General features: G+C 47.8%; 18 pseudogenes; all 18 read right to left on the bottom strand.

Annotated features, from left to right (window-relative positions):
• Positions 1-412: 412 nt before the first annotated feature.
• Positions 413-531, bottom strand: LOC138659966 (5S ribosomal RNA; annotated as a pseudogene).
• A 76-nt stretch (positions 532-607) lies between these two features.
• LOC138659965 (5S ribosomal RNA) lies at positions 608-726 on the bottom strand (annotated as a pseudogene).
• Positions 727-802: 76 nt separating this feature from the next.
• Positions 803-921, bottom strand: LOC138659964 (5S ribosomal RNA; annotated as a pseudogene).
• A 271-nt stretch (positions 922-1,192) lies between these two features.
• Positions 1,193-1,311, bottom strand: LOC138658806 (5S ribosomal RNA; annotated as a pseudogene).
• A 3,010-nt stretch (positions 1,312-4,321) lies between these two features.
• Positions 4,322-4,440, bottom strand: LOC138659243 (5S ribosomal RNA; annotated as a pseudogene).
• Positions 4,441-5,497: 1,057 nt separating this feature from the next.
• On the bottom strand, positions 5,498-5,616 carry LOC138659389 (5S ribosomal RNA; annotated as a pseudogene).
• A 442-nt stretch (positions 5,617-6,058) lies between these two features.
• On the bottom strand, positions 6,059-6,177 carry LOC138659673 (5S ribosomal RNA; annotated as a pseudogene).
• Positions 6,178-6,253: 76 nt separating this feature from the next.
• LOC138658805 (5S ribosomal RNA) lies at positions 6,254-6,372 on the bottom strand (annotated as a pseudogene).
• Positions 6,373-7,038: 666 nt separating this feature from the next.
• LOC138659242 (5S ribosomal RNA) lies at positions 7,039-7,157 on the bottom strand (annotated as a pseudogene).
• A 272-nt stretch (positions 7,158-7,429) lies between these two features.
• LOC138659903 (5S ribosomal RNA) lies at positions 7,430-7,548 on the bottom strand (annotated as a pseudogene).
• Positions 7,549-7,624: 76 nt separating this feature from the next.
• LOC138658804 (5S ribosomal RNA) lies at positions 7,625-7,743 on the bottom strand (annotated as a pseudogene).
• Positions 7,744-9,774: 2,031 nt separating this feature from the next.
• LOC138658803 (5S ribosomal RNA) lies at positions 9,775-9,893 on the bottom strand (annotated as a pseudogene).
• An 855-nt stretch (positions 9,894-10,748) lies between these two features.
• On the bottom strand, positions 10,749-10,867 carry LOC138659241 (5S ribosomal RNA; annotated as a pseudogene).
• Positions 10,868-11,333: 466 nt separating this feature from the next.
• Positions 11,334-11,452, bottom strand: LOC138658802 (5S ribosomal RNA; annotated as a pseudogene).
• Positions 11,453-12,313: 861 nt separating this feature from the next.
• Positions 12,314-12,432, bottom strand: LOC138658742 (5S ribosomal RNA; annotated as a pseudogene).
• An 856-nt stretch (positions 12,433-13,288) lies between these two features.
• On the bottom strand, positions 13,289-13,407 carry LOC138658800 (5S ribosomal RNA; annotated as a pseudogene).
• A 666-nt stretch (positions 13,408-14,073) lies between these two features.
• On the bottom strand, positions 14,074-14,192 carry LOC138659963 (5S ribosomal RNA; annotated as a pseudogene).
• A 466-nt stretch (positions 14,193-14,658) lies between these two features.
• On the bottom strand, positions 14,659-14,777 carry LOC138659544 (5S ribosomal RNA; annotated as a pseudogene).
• Between the last annotated feature and the right edge of the window lie 246 nt (positions 14,778-15,023).

Below are 15,023 nucleotides of genomic sequence, written 5' to 3'. Positions count from 1 at the left end.
GCTTTGATAAAAACAAAAAGCACGTCAATGGTACCAGGGATTCCCAGCCAGTCTCCCTTGCTGGTACTTGCCCAGCCTCAAGCTGCTTTGCATTTGTGATCTGACGAGGACAGGCACATTCAGCTTAGAGTGACCATTGACAGATAGTTAGCACCAGTGCGGGTCTTTTCAAGCGGCAAAAAATCGTAAGTGTAAGCTTTGATAAAAACAAAAAGCACGTCAACGGTACCAGGGATTCCCAGCCAGTCTCCCATGCTGGTACTTGCCCAGCCTCAAGCTGCTTTGCATTTGCGATCTGACGAGGGCAGGCACATTCAGCTTAGAGTGACCGTTGATAGATAGTTAGCACCAGTGCGGGTCTTTTCAAGCGGAAAAAAATCGTAAGGGTAAGCTTTGATAAAAACAAAAAGCACGTCAACGGTACCAGGGATTCCCAGCCAGTCTCCCATGCTGGTACTTGCCCAGCCTCAAGCTGCTTTGCATTTGCGATCTGACGAGGGCAGGCACATTCAGCTTAGAGTGACCGTTGACAGATAGTTAGCACCAGTGCGGGTCTTTTCAAGCGGAAAAAAATCGTAAGGGTAAGCTTTGATAAAAACAAAAAGCACGTCAACGGTACCAGGGATTCCCAGCCAGTCTCCCATGCTGGTACTTGCCCAGCCTCAAGCTGCTTTGCATTTGCGATCTGACGAGGGCAGGCACATTCAGCTTAGAGTGACCGTTGACAGATAGTTAGCACCAGTGCGGGTCTTTTCAAGCGGAAAAAAATCGTAAGGGTAAGCTTTGATAAAAACAAAAAGCACGTCAACGGTACCAGGGATTCCCAGCCAGTCTCCCATGCTGGTACTTGCCCAGCCTCAAGCTGCTTTGCATTTGCGATCTGACGAGGGCAGGCACATTCAGCTTAGAGTGACCGTTGACAGATAGTTAGCACCAGTGCGGGTCTTTTCAAGCGGAAAAAAATCGTAAGGGTAAGCTTTGATAAAAACAAAAAGCACGTCAACGGTACCAGGGATTCCCAGCCAGTCTCCCATGCTGGTACTTGCCCAGCCTAAAGCTACTTTGCATTTATGATCTGACGAAGGCAGGAACATTGAGCTTAGTGCGGCCATTAATGGATTGTTGGCAACTCCGCAAGTTTTTTCAAGAGGAATAGAATCGTAAGGGTAAGCTTTGATGAAAAAAAAAGAAACGTCAATGGCACCAGGGATTCCCAGCCAGTCTCCCATGCTGGTACTTGCCCAGCCTCAAGCTGCTTTGCATTTGCGATCTGACGAGGGCAGGCACATTCAGCTTAGAGTGGCCATTGACAGACAGTTAGCACCTGTACGGGTCTTTTCAAGCGGAAAAAATCGTAAGTGTAAGCTTTGATAAAAACAAAACAATGTGGGAACCGTGCCAGGGATTCCCTGCCAGTCTACCAAGCTGATACTTGCCCAGCCTCAAGCTACTTTGCATTTGTGATCTGACGAAGGCAGGAACATTGAGCTTAGTGCGGCCATTGATGGATTGTTAGCAACTCCGCAAGTTTTTTCAAGAGGAAGAGAATCGTAATACAAAGCTTTGATGAAAACTAAAAAGCATGTCAACGGTACCAGGAATTCCCAGCCAGTCTCCCATGCTGGTACTTGCCCAGCCTCAAGTAGCTCAGCATTTGCGATCTGACGAGGGCAGGCCCATTCAGCATAAAGAAGTAATTGACAGATAGGTCTGTAGCACAAATTTGGGTCTTTTCAAGCGGCAAAAAATTGTAAGGGTAAGCTTTGATAAAAACAAAAAGCACGTCAACGGTACCAGGGATTCCCAGCCAGTCTCCCTTGCTGGTACTTGCCCAGCCTCAAGCTGCTTTGCATTTGCGATCTGACGAGGACAGGCACATTCAGCTTAGAGTGACCGTAGACAGATAGTTAGCACCAGTGCGGGTCTTTTCAAGCGGCAAAAAATCGTAAGGGTAAGCTTTGATAAAAACAAAAAGCACGTTAACGGTACCAGGGATTCCCAGCCAGTCTCCCATGCTGGTACTTGCCCAGCCTCAAGCTGCTTTGCATTTGCGATCTGACGAGGGCAGGCACATTCAGCTTAGAGTGACCGTTGACATATAGTTAGCACCAGTGCGGGTCTTTTCAAGCGGAAAAAAATCGTAAGGGTAAGCTTTGATAAAAACAAAAAGCACGTCAACGGTACCAGGGATTCCCAGACAGTCTCTCATGCTGGTACTTGCCCAGCCTCAAGCTCCTTTGCATTTGCGATCTGACGAGGGCAGGCATATTCAGCTTAGATTGACCATTGACAGATAGTTAGCACCAGTGCGGGTCTTTTCAAGCGGAAAAAAATCGTAAGGGTAAGCTTTGATAAAAACAAAAAGCACATCAACGGTACCAGGGATTCCCAGCCAGTCTCCCATGCTGGTACTTGCCCAGCCTCAAGCTGCTTTGCATTTGCGATCTGACGAGGGCAGGCACATTCAGTTTAGAGTGACCATTGACAGATCGTTAGCACCAGTGCGGGTCTTTTCAAGCGGAAAAAAATCGTAAGGGTAAGCTTTGATAAAAACAAAAAGCACGTCAGCGGTACCAGGGATTCCCAGCCAGTCTCCCATGCTGGTACTTGCCCAGCCTCAAGCTGCTTAGCATTTGCGATCCGACAAGAGCAGGCACATTCAGCTTAGAGTGGCCATTGACAGATAGTGAGCAACTCTGCGGGCCTTTTCAAGAGGAATAGAATCGTAAGGGTAAGCTTTGATAAAAACAAAAAGCACGTCAACGGTACCAGGGATTCCCAGCCAGTCTCCCATGCTGGTACTTGCCCAGCCTCAAGCTGCTTTGCATTTGCGATCTGACGAGGGCAGGCACATTCAGCTTAGAGTGGCCATTGACAGACAGTTAGCACCTGTGCGGGTCTTTTCAAGCGGAAAAAATCGTAAGTGTAAGCTTTGATAAAAACAAAACAATGTGGGAACCGTGCCAGGGATTCCCTGCCAGTTTACCAAGCTGATACTTGCCCAGCCTCAAGCTACTTTGCATTTGTGATCTGACGAAGGCAGGAACATTGAGCTTAGTGCGGCCATTGATGGATTGTTAGCAACTCCGCAAGTTTTTTCACGAGGAAGAGAATCGTAATACAAAGCTTTGATGAAAACTAAAAAGCATGTCAACGGTACCAGGAATTCCCAGCCAGTCTCCCATGCTGGTACTTGCCCAGCCTCAAGTAGCTCAGCATTTGCGATCTGACGAGGGCAGGCCCATTCAGCATAAAGAAGTAATTGACAGATAGGTCTGTAGCACAAATTTGGGTCTTTTCAAGCGGCAAAAAATTGTAAGGGTAAGCTTTGATAAAAACAAAAAGCACGTCAACGGTACCAGGGATTCCCAGCCAGTCTCCCTTGCTGGTACTTGCCCAGCCTCAAGCTGCTTTGCATTTGCGATCTGACGAGGACAGGCACATTCAGCTTAGAGTAACCGTAGACAGATAGTTAGCACCAGTGCGGGTCTTTTCAAGCGGCAAAAAATCGTAAGGGTAAGCTTTGATAAAAACAAAAAGCACGTTAACGGTACCAGGGATTCCCAGCCAGTCTCCCATGCTGGTACTTGCCCAGCCTCAAGCTGCTTTGCATTTGCGATCTGACGAGGGCAGGCACATTCAGCTTAGAGTGACCGTTGACAGATAGTTAGCACCAGTGCGGGTCTTTTCAAGCGGAAAAAATCGTAAGGGTAAGCTTTGATAAAAACAAAAAGCACGTCAGCGGTACCAGGGATTCCCAGCCAGTCTCCCATGCTGGTACTTGCCCAGCCTCAAACTGCTTTGCATTTGCGATCTGACGAGGGCAGGCACATTCAGCATAGAGTGACCGTTGACAGATAGTTAGCACCAGTGCGGGTCTTTTCAAGCGGAAAAAAATCGTAAGGGTAAGCTTTGATAAAAACAAAAAGCACGTCAACGGTACCAGGGATTCCCAGCCAGTCTCACATGCTGGTACTTGCCCAGCCTCAAGCTGCTTTGCATTTGCGATCTGACGAGGGCAGGCACATTCAGCTTAGAGTGACCGTTGACAGATAGTTAGCACCAGTGCGGGTCTTTTCAAGCGGAAAAAAATCGTAAGGGTAAGCTTTGATAAAAACAAAAAGCACGTCAACGGTACCAGGGATTCCCAGCCCGTCTCCCATGCTGGTACTTGCCCAGCCTCAAGCTGCTTTGCATTTGCGATCTGACGAGGGCATGCACATTCAGCTTAGAGTGACCATTGACAGATGGTTAGCACCAGTGCGGGTCTTTTCAAGCGGAAAAAAATCGTAAGGGTAAGCTTTGATAAAAACAAAAAGCACGTCAACGGTACCAGGGATTCCCAGCCAGTCTCCCATGCTGGTACTTGCCCAGCCTCAAGCTGCTTTGCATTTGCGATCTGACGAGGGCAGGCACATTCAGCTTAGAGTGACCATTGACAGATCGTTAGCACCAGTGCGGGTCTTTTCAAGGGGAAAATAATCGTAAGGGTAAGCTTTGATAAAAACAAAAAGCACGTCAGCGGTACCAGGGATTCTCAGCCAGTCTCCCATGCTGGTACTTGCCCAGCCTCAAGCTGCTTAGCATTTGCGATCTGACGAGAGCAGGCACATTCAGCTTAGAGTGGCCATTGACAGATAGTGAGCAACTCTGCGGGCCTTTTCAAGAGGAATAGAATCGTAAGGGTAAGCTTTGATGAAAAAAAAAGTAACGTCAATGGCACCAAGGATTCCTAGCCAGTCTCCCATGCTGGTACTTGCCCAGCCTCAAGCTGCTTTGCATTTGCGATCTGACGAGGGCAGGCACATTCAGCTTAGAGTGGCCATTGACAGACAGTTAGTACCTGTGCGGGTCTTTTCAAGCGGAAAAAATCGTAAGTGTAAGCTTTGATAAAAACAAAACAATGTGGGAACCGTGCCAGGGATTCCCTGCCAGTCTACCAAGCTGATACTTGCCCAGCCTCAAGCTACTTTGCATTTGTGATCTGACGAAGGCAGGAACATTGAGCTTAGTGCGGCCATTGATGGATTGTTAGCAACTCCGCAAGTTTTTTCAAGAGGAAGAGAATCGTAATACAAAGCTTTGATGAAAACTAAAAAGCATGTCAACGGTACCAGGAATTCCCAGCCAGTCTCCCATGCTGGTACTTGCCCAGCCTCAAGTAGCTCAGCATTTGCGATCTGACGAGGGCAGGCCCATTCAGCATAAAAAAGTAATTGACAGATAGGTCTGTAGCACAAATTTGGGTCTTTTCAAGCGGCAAAAAATCGTAAGGGTAAGCTTTGATAAAAACAAAAAGCACGTTAACGGTACCAGGGATTCCCAGCCAGTCTCCCATGCTGGTACTTGCCCAGCCTCAAGCTGCTTTGCATTTGCGGTCTGACGAGGGCAGGCACATTCAGCTTAGAGTGACCGTTGACAGATAGTTAGCACCAGTGCGGGTCTTTTCAAGCGGAAAAAAAATCGTAAGGGTAAGCTTTGATAAAAACAAAAAGCACGTCAACGGTACCAGGGATTCCCAGCCAGTCTCCCATGCTGGTACTTGCCCAGCCTCAAGCTGCTTTGCATTTGCGATCTGACGAGGGCAGGTACATTCAGCTTAGAGTGACCACTGACAGATAGTTAGCACCAGTGCGGGTCTTTTCAAGCGGAAAAAAATCGTAAGGGTAAGCTTTGATAAAAACAAAAAGCACGTCAACGGTACCAGGGATTCCCAGCCAGCCTCAAGCTGCTTTGCATTTGCGATCTGACGAGGGCAGGTATATTCAGCTTAGAGTGACCATTGACAGATAGTTAGCACCAGTGCGGGTCTTTTCAAGCGGAAAAAAATCGTAAGGGTAAGCTTTGATAAAAACAAAAAGCACGTCAACGGTACCAGGGATTCCCAGCTAGTCTCCCATGCTGGTACTTGCCCAGCCTAATGCTGCTTTGCATTTGCGATCTGACGAGGGCAGAAACATTCAGCTTAGAGTGACCATTGACAGATAGTTAGCACCAGTGCGGGTCTTTTCAAGCGGAAAAAAATCGTAAGGGTAAGCTTTGATAAAAACAAAAAGCACGTCAACGGCACCAGGGATTCCCAGCCAGTCTCCCACGCTGGTACTTGCCCAGCCTCAAGCTGCTTTGCATTTGCGATCTGACGAGAGCAGGCACATTCAGCTTAGAGTGGCCATTGACAGATAGTGAGCAACTCTGCGGGCCTTTTCAAGAGGAATAGAATCGTAAGGGTAAGCTTTGATGAAAAAAAAAGAAACGTCAATGGCACCAGGGATTCCCAGCCAGTCTCCCATGCTGGTACTTGCCCAGCCTCAAGCTGCTTTGCATTTGCGATCTGACGAGGGCAGGCACATTCAGCTTAGAGTGGCCATTGACAGACAGTTAGCACCTGTGCGGGTCTTTTCAAGCGGAAAAAATCGTAAGTGTAAGCTTTGATAAAAACAAAACAATGTGGGAACCGTGCCAGGGATTCCCTGCCAGTCTACCAAGCTGATACTTGCCCAGCCTCAAGCTACTTTGCATTTGTGATCTGACGAAGGCAGGAACATTGAGCTTAGTGCGGCCATTGATGGATTGTTAGCAACTCCGCAAGTTTTTTCAAGAGGAAGAGAATCGTAATACAAAGCTTTGATGAAAACTAAAAAGCATGTCAACGGTACCAGGAATTCCCAGCCAGTCTCCCATGCTGGTACTTGCCCAGCCTCAAGTAGCTCAGCATTTGCGATCTGACGAGGGCAGGCCCATTCAGCATAAAGAAGTAATTGACAGATAGGTCTGTAGCACAAATTTGGGTCTTTTCAAGCGGCAAAAAATTGTAAGGGTAAGCTTTGATAAAAACAAAAAGCACGTCAATGGTACCAGGGATTCCCAGCCAGTCTCCCTTGCTGGTACTTGCCCAGCCTCAAGCTGCTTTGCATTTGTGATCTGACGAGGACAGGCACATTCAGCTTAGAGTGACCATTGACAGATAGTTAGCACCAGTGCGGGTCTTTTCAAGCGGCAAAAAATCGTAAGGGTAAGCTTTGATAAAAACAAAAAGCACGTCAACGGTACCAGGGATTCCCAGCCAGTCTCCCATGCTGGTACTTGCCCAGCCTCAAGCTGCTTTGCATTTGCGATCTGACGAGGGCAGGCACATTCAGCTTAGAGTGACCATTGACAGATAGTTAGCACCAGTGCGGGTCTTTTCAAGCGGAAAAAAATCGTAAGGGTAAGCTTTGATAAAAACAAAAAGCACGTCAACGGTACCAGGGATTCCCAGCCAGTCTCCCATGCTGGTACTTGCCCAGCCTCAAGTTGCTTTGCATTTGCGATTTGACGAGGGCAAGGCACATTCAGCTTAGAGTGACCGTTGACAGATAGTTAGCACCAGTGCGGGTCTTTTCAAGCGGAAAAAAATCGTAAGGGTAAGCTTTGATAAAAACAAAATGCACGTCAACGGTACCAGGGATTCCCAGCCAGTCTCCCATGCTGGTACTTGCCCAGCCTCAAGCTGCTTTGCATTTGCGATCTGACGAGAGCAGGCACATTCAGCTTAGAGTGGCCATTGACAGATAGTGAGCAACTCTGCGGGCCTTTTCAAGAGGAATAGAATCGTAAGGGTAAGCTTTGATGAAAAAAAAAGAAACGTCAATGGCACCAGGGATTCCCAGCCAGTCTCCCATGCTGGTACTTGCCCAGCCTCAAGCTGCTTTGCATTTGCGATCTGACGAGGGCAGGCACATTCAGCTTAGAGTGGCCATTGACAGACAGTTAGCACCTGTGCGGGTCTTTTCAAGCGGAAAAAATCGTAAGTGTAAGCTTTGATAAAAACAAAACAATGTGGGAACCGTGCCAGGGATTCCCTGCCAGTCTACCAAGCTGATACTTGCCCAGCCTCAAGCTACTTTGCATTTGTAATCTGACGAAGGCAGGAACATTGAGCTGAGTGCGGCCATTGATGGATTGTTAGCAACTCCGCAAGTTTTTTCAAGAGGAAGAGAATCGTAATACAAAGCTTTGATGAAAACTAAAAAGCATGTCAACGGTACCAGGAATTCCCAGCCAGTCTCCCATGCTGGTACTTGCCCAGCCTCAAGTAGCTCAGCATTTGCGATCTGACGAGGGCAGGCCCATTCAGCATAAAGAAGTAATTGACAGATAGGTCTGTAGCACAAATTTGGGTCTTTTCAAGCGGCAAAAAATTGTAAGGGTAAGCTTTGATAAAAACAAAAAGCACGTTAACGATACCAGGGATTCCCAGCCAGTCTCCCATGCTGGTACTTGCCCAGCCTCAAGCTGCTTTGCATTTGCGATCTGACGATGGCAGGCACATTCAGCTTAGAGTGACCGTTGACAGATAGTTAGCACCAGTGCGGGTCTTTTCAAGCGGCAAAAAATCGTAAGGGTAAGCTTTGATAAAAACAAAAAGCACGTTAACGGTACCAGGGATTCCCAGCCAGTCTCCCATGCTGGTACTTGACCAGCCTCAAGCTGCTTTGCATTTGTGATCTGACGAGGGCAGGCACATTCAGCTTAGAGTGACCGTTGACAGTTAGTTAGCACCAGTGCGGGTCTTTTCAAGCGGAAAAAAATCGTAAGGGTAAGCTTTGATAAAAACAAAAAGCACGTCAACGGTACCAGGGATTCCTAGCCAGTCTCCCATGCTGGTACTTGCCCAGCCTCAAGCTGCTTTGCATTTGCGATCTGACGAGGGCAGGCACATTCAGCTTAGAGTGACCATTGACAGATAGTTAGCACCAGTGCGGGTCTTTTCAAGCGGAAAAAAATCGTAAGGGTAAGCTTTGATAAAAACAAAAAGCACGTCAACGGTAACAGGGATTCCCAGCCAGTCTCCCATGCTGGTACTTGCCCAGCCTCAAGCTGCTTTGCATTTGCGATCTGACGAGGGCAGGCACATTCAGCTTAGAGTGACCATTGACAGATAGTTAGCAACAGTGCGGGTCTTTTCAAGCGGAAAAAAATCGTAAGGGTAAGCTTTGATAAAAACAAAAAGCACGTCAGCGGTACCAGGGATTCCCAGCCAGTCTCCCATGCTGGTACTTGCCCAGCCTCAAGCTGCTTAGCATTTGCGATCTGACGAGAGCAGGCACATTCAACTTAGAGTGGCCATTGACAGATAGTGAGCAACTCTGCGGGCCTTTTCAAGAGGAATAGAATCGTAAGGGTAAGCTTTGATGAAAAAAAAAGAAACGTCAATGGCACCAGGGATTCCCAGCCAGTCTCCCATGCTGGTACTTGCCCAGCCTCAAGCTGCTTTGCATTTGCGATCTGACGAGGGCAGGCACATTCAGCTTAGAGTGACCGTTGACAGATAGTTAGCACCAGTGCGGGTCTTTTCAAGCGGAAAAAAATCGTAAGGGTAAGCTTTGATAAAAACAAAAAGCACGTCAACGGTAACAGGGATTCCCAGCCAGTCTCCCATGCTGGTACTTGCCCAGCCTCAAGCTGCTTTGCATTTGCGATCTGACGAGGGCAGGCACATTCAGCTTAGAGTGACCGTTTACAGATAGTTAGCACCAGTGCGGGTATTTTCAAGCGGAAAAAAATCGTAAGGGTAAGCTTTGATAAAAACACAAAGCACGTCAACGGTACCAGGGATTCCCAGCCAGTCTCCCATGCTGGTACTTGCCCAGCCTCAAGCTACTTTGCATTTGCGATCTGCCGAGGGCAGGCACATTCAGCTTAGAGTGACCGTTGACAGATAGTTAGCACCAGTGCGGGTCTTTTCAAGTGGAAAAAAATTGTAAGGGTAAGCTTTGATAAAAACGAAAAGCACGTCAATGGCACCAGGGATTCCCAGCCAGTCTCCCATGCTGGTACTTGCCCAGCCTCAAGCTGCTTTGCATTTGCGATCTGACGAGGGCAGGCACATTCAGCTTAGAGTGGCCATTGACAGACAGTTAGCACCTGTGCGGGTCTTTTCAAGCGGAAAAAATCGTAAGTGTAAGCTTTGATAAAAACAAAACAATGTGGGAACCGTGCCACGGATTCCCTGCCAGTCTACCAAGCTGATACTTGCCCAGCCTCAAGCTACTTTGCATTTGTGATCTGATGAAGGCAGGAACATTGAGCTTAGTGCGGCCATTGATGGATTGTTAGCAACTCCGCAAGTTTTTTCAAGAGGAAGAGAATCGTAATACAAAGCTTTGATGAAAACTAAAAAGCATGTCAACGGTACCAGGAATTCCCAGCCAGTCTCCCATGCTGGTACTTGCCCAGCCTCAAGTAGCTCAGCATTTGCGATCTGACGAGGGCAGGCCCATTCAGCATAAAGAAGTAATTGACAGATAGGTCTGTAGCACAAATTTGGGTCTTTTCAAGCGGCAAAAAATCGTAAGGGTAAGCTTTGATAAAAACAAAAAGCACGTTAACTGTACCAGGGATTCCCAGCCAGTCTCCCATGCTGGTACTTGCCCAGCCTCAAGCTGCTTTGCATTTGCGATCTGACGAGGGCAGGCACATTCAGCTTAGAGTGACCGTTGACAGATAGTTAGCACCAGTGCGGGTCTTTTCAAGCAGAAAAAAATCGTAAGGGTAAGCTTTGATAAAAACAAAAAGCACGTCAACGGTACCAGGGATTCCCAGCCAGTCTCCCATGCTGGTACTTGCCCAGCCTCAAGCTGCTTTGCATTCTGACGAGGGCAGGCACATTCAGCTTAGAGTGACCATTGACGGCTAGTTAGCACCAGTGCGGGTCTTTTCAAGCGGAAAAAAATCGTAAGGGTAAGCTTTGATAAAAACAAAAAGCACGTCAACGGTACCAGGGATTCCCAGCCAGTCTCCCATGCTGGTACTTGCCCAGCCTCAAGCTGCTTTGCATTTGCGATCTGACGAGGGCAGGCACATTCAGCTTAGAGTGACCATTGACAGATAGTTAGCACCAGTGCGGGTCTTTTCAAGCGGAAAAAAATCGTAAGGGTAAGCTTTGATAAAAACAAAAATCACGTCAACGGTACCAGGGATTCCCAGCCAGTCTCCCATACTGGTACTTGCCCAGCCTCAAGCTGCTTTGCATTTGCGATCTGACGAGGGCAGGCACATTCAGCTTAGAGTGACCATTAACAGATCATTAGCACCAGTGCGGGTCTTTTCAAGCGGAAAAAAATCGTAAGGGTAAGCTTTGATAAAAACAAAAAGCACGTCAGCGGTACCAGGGATTCACAGCCAGTCTCCCATGCTGGTACTTGCCCAGCCTCAAGCTGCTTAGCATTTGCTATCTGACGAGAGCAGGCACATTCAGCTTAGAGTGGCCATTGACAGATAGTGAGCAACTCTGCGGGCCTTTTCAAGAGGAATAGAATCGTAAGGGTAAGCTTTGATGAAAAAAATAGAAACGTCAATGGCACCAGGGATTCCCAGCCAGTCTCCCATGCTGGTACTTGCCCAGCCTCAAGCTGCTTTGCATTTGCGATCTGACGAGGGCAGGCACATTCAGCTTAGAGTGGCCATTGACAGACAGTTAGCACCTGTGCGGGTCTTTTCAAGCGGAAAAAATCGTAAGTGTAAGCTTTGATAAAAACAAAACAATGTGGGAACCGTGCCAGGGATTCCCTTCCAGTCTACTAAGCTGATACTTGCCCAGCCTCAAGCTACTTTGCATTTGTGATCTGACGAAGGCAGGAACATTGAGCTTAGTGCGGCCATTGATGGATAGTTAGCAACTCCGCAAGTTTTTTCAAGAGGAAGAGAATCGTAATACAAAGCTTTGATGAAAACTAAAAAGCATGTCAACGGTACCAGGAATTCCCAGCCAGTCTCCCATGCTGGTACTTGCCCAGCCTCAAGTAGCTCAGCATTTGCGATCTGACGAGGGCAGGCCCATTCAGCATAAAGAAGTAATTGACAGATAGGTCTGTAGCACAAATTTGGGTCTTTTCAAGCGGCAAAAAATTGTAAGGGTAAGCTTTGATAAAAACAAGAAGCACGTTAACGATACCAGGGATTCCCAGCCAGTCTCCCATGCTGGTACTTGCCCAGCCTCAAGCTGCTTTGCATTTGCGATCTGACGATGGCAGGCACATTCAGCTTAGAGTGACCGTTGACAGATAGTTAGCACCAGTGCAGGTCTTTTCAAGCGGCAAAAAATCGTAAGGGTAAGCTTTGATAAAAACAAAAAGCACGTTAACGGTACCAGGGATTCCCAGCCAGTCTCCCATGCTGGTACTTGCCCAGCCTCAAGCTGCTTTGCATTTGCGATCTGACGAGGGCAGGCACATTCAGCTTAGAGTGACCTTTGACAGATAGTTAGCACCAGTGCGGGTCTTTTCAAGCGGCAAAAAATCGTAAGGGTAAGCTTTGATAAAAACAAAAAGCACGTCAACGGTACCAGGGATTCCCAGCAAGTCTCCCATCCTGGTACTTGCCCAGTCTCAAGCTGCTTTGCATTTGCGATCTGACGAGGGCAGGCACATTCAGCTTAGAGTGACCATTGACAGATAGTTAGCACCAGTGCGGGTCTTTTCAAGCGGAAAAAAATCGTAAGGGTAAGCTTTGATAAAAACAAAGAGCACGTCAACGGTACCAAGGATTCCCAGCCAGTCTCCCATGCTGGTACTTGCCCAGCCTCAAGCTGCTTTGCATTTGCGATCTGACGAGGGCAGGCACATTCAGCTTAGAGTGACCATTGACAGATAGTTAGCAACAGTGCGGGTCTTTTCAAGCGGAAAAAAATCGTAAGGGTAAGCTTTGATAAAAACAAAAAGCACGTCAGCGGTACCAGGGATTCCCAGCCAGTCTCCCATGCTGGTACTTGCCCAGCCTCAAGCTGCTTTGCATTTGCGATCTGACGAGAGCAGGCACATTCAGCTTAGAGTGGCCATTGACAGATAGTGAGCAACTCTGCGGGCCTTTTCAAGAGGAATAGAATCGTAAGGGTTAGCTTTGATGAAAAAAAAAGAAACGTCAATGGCACCAGGGATTCCCAGCCAGTCTCCCATGCTGGTACTTGCCCAGCCTCAAGCTGCTTTGCATTTGCGATCTGACGAGGGCAGGCACATTCAGCTTAGAGTGACCGTTGACAGATAGTTTGCACCAGTGCGGGTCTTTTCAAGCGGAAAAAAATCGTAAGGGTAAGCTTTGATAAAAACAAAACGCATGTCAACGGTAACAGGGATTCCCAGCCAGTCTCCCATGCTGGTACTTGCCCAGCCACAAGCTGCTTTGCATTTGCGATCTGACGAGGGCAGGCACATTCAGCTTAGAGTGACCGTTTACAGATAGTTAGCACCAGTGCGGGTCTTTTCAAGCGGAAAAAAATTGTAAGGGTAAGCTTTGATAAAAACAAAAAGCACGTCAATGGCACCAGGGATTCCCAGCCAGTCTCCCATGCTGGTACTTGCCCAGCCTCAAGCTGCTTTGCATTTGCGATCTGACGAGGGCAGGCACATTCAGCTTAGAGTGGCCATTGACAGACAGTTAGCACCTGTGCGGGTCTTTTCAAGCGGAAAAAATCGTAAGTGTAAGCTTTGATAAAAACAAAACAATGTGGGAACCGTGCCACGGATTCCCTGCCAGTCTACCAAGCTGATACTTGCCCAGCCTCAAGCTACTTTGCATTTGTGATCTGATGAAGGCAGGAACATTGAGCTTAGTGCGGCCATTGATGGATTGTTAGCAACTCCACAAGTTTTTTCAAGAGGAAGAGAATCGTAATACAAAGCTTTGATGAAAACTAAAAAGCATGTCAACGGTACCAGGAATTCCCAGCCAGTCTCCCATGCTGGTACTTGCCCAGCCTCAAGTAGCTCAGCATTTGCGATCTGACGAGGGCAGGCCCATTCAGCATAAAGAAGTAATTGACAGATAGGTCTGTAGCACAAATTTGGGTCTTTTCAAGCGGCAAAAAATTGTAAGGGTAAGCTTTGATAAAAACAAAAAGCACGTTAACCGTACCAGGGATTCCCAGCCAGTCTCCCATGCTGGTACTTGCCCAGCCTCAAGCTGCTTTGCATTTGTGATCTGACGAGGGCAGGCACATTCAGCTTAGAGTGACCGTTGACAGATAGTTAGCACCAGTGCGGGTCTTTTCAAGCGGAAAAAAATCGTAAGGGTAAGCTTTGATAAAAACAAAAAGCACGTCAACGGTACCAGGGATTCCCAGCCAGTCTCCCATGCTGGTACTTGCCCAGCCTCAAGCTGCTTTGCATTTGCGATCTGACGAGGGCAGGCACATTCAGCTTAGAGTGACCGTTGACAGATAGTTAGCACCAGTGCGGGTCTTTTCAAGCGGAAAAAAATCGTAAGGGTAAGCTTTGATAAAAACAAAAAGCACGTCAGCGGTACCAGGGATTCCCAGCCAGTCTCCCATGCTGGTACTTGCCCAGCCTCAAGCTGCTTTGCATTTGCGATCTGACGAGGGCAGGCACATTCAGCTTAGAGTGACCATTGACAGATAGTTAGCAACAGTGCGGGTCTTTTCAAGCGGAAAAAAATCGTAAGGGTAAGCTTTGATAAAAACAAAAAGCACGTCAGCGGTACCAGGGATTCCCAGCCAGTCTCCCATGCGGGTACTTGCCCAGCCTCAAGCTGCTTAGCATTTGCGATCTGACGAGAGCAGGCACATTCAGCTTAGAGTGGCCATTGACAGATAGTGAGCAACTCTGCGGGCCTTTTCAAGAGGAATAGAATCGTAAGGGTAAGCTTTGATGAAAAAAAAAGAAACGTCAATGGCACCAGGGATTCCCAGCCAGTCTCCCATGCTGGTACTTGCCCAGCCTCAAGCTGCTTTGCATTTGCGATCTGACGAGGGCAGGCACATTCAGCTTAGAGTGACCATTGACAGATAGTTAGCACCAGTGCGGGTCTTTTCAAGCGGAAAAAAATCGTAAGGGTAAGCTTTGATAAAAACAAAAAGCACGTCAGCGGTACCAGGGATTCCCAGCCAGTCTCCCATGCTGGTACTTGCCCAGCCTCAAGCTGCTTTGCATTTGCGATCTGACGAGGGCAGGCACATTCAGCTTAGAGTGGCCATTGACAGACAGTTAGCACCTGTGCGGGTCTTTTCAAGCGGAAAAAATCGTAAGTGT

This window comes from Ranitomeya imitator, chromosome 1 (assembly GCF_032444005.1).
Source record: "Ranitomeya imitator isolate aRanImi1 chromosome 1, aRanImi1.pri, whole genome shotgun sequence".
NCBI lineage: Eukaryota > Metazoa > Chordata > Amphibia > Anura > Dendrobatidae > Ranitomeya > Ranitomeya imitator.
Note: the sequence above shows the minus strand (reverse complement) of the source record. Positions and strands in the feature narration are given on the sequence as shown.